The sequence below is a fragment of the Buceros rhinoceros genome, unplaced genomic scaffold (genome assembly GCF_000710305.1).
Source record: "Buceros rhinoceros silvestris isolate BGI_N320 unplaced genomic scaffold, ASM71030v1 scaffold15222, whole genome shotgun sequence".
In the NCBI taxonomy this organism is placed as follows: Eukaryota; Metazoa; Chordata; class Aves; order Bucerotiformes; family Bucerotidae; genus Buceros; species Buceros rhinoceros.
The window spans coordinates 21,383-22,155 of NW_010399571.1; positions in this window are offsets into that span (position 1 = coordinate 21,383).

The window sequence follows — 773 nt, forward strand, 5'->3', positions numbered from 1 at the left end:
TGAGTGATGGATGAAAGGAAAACGGAAGCCTTAAAAAGTTAGATCTTCTGTAGCAAGATGTGTAAAGAAAAAGTTATACTCTCTCCTTTGGAACACTCATTGCATTTTTAACAGTTCTTTTACGTGTTAACATTTATTTTATAAATCTTCTCTCTTTCATTTCAAGAGCCGTGCTACATGTAATATTTCAAACTCTCAAAATGTTATATCAATTGAGTTTCCAGGATATCCTTGAGAAAAACAAAAAATCTTGCTTGTTTAAAATGCCAGTTGTGATGTTGTAAACAGTTTAAGAAATATGAATGTGAGTGGTAAGTATATCAAGTTTAAATGGTTATGTTAAGGTAAAGGTGAACTGTGGCTTACAGTATTTTTTTTTTTTAGAACTATTTTTCTATGCAGTATCATTTATGGCAAGAATAAGCTTCTTGCTTGCTTCAGACACAAAAAACAAAAAACCAAAAAAACAAACCCATGACTCAAGAGAAGTGATTTCCAGCCATGGATATGAAAAATAATATATTTTCAAGCCTCACTTTATCAGAATAGAGAAGTGGTAACTACCACCGTCAAGAGGCTTTAATATAAAACAAATTAAGACAGAATTATTCCACTTCACCTACCTTCCAGAGCCAGTTGAGCAACCCAGCACTTAGAAGTCTTCAGGTGAAGACGCAATAAGATGAGTAATCCTCAGCCCCCGAGTCCAGTGTTTGAATACTGCTGAACACTATTTTCAGTCAACCAAGTCTGAAACCAGTGAGACAGAGAGC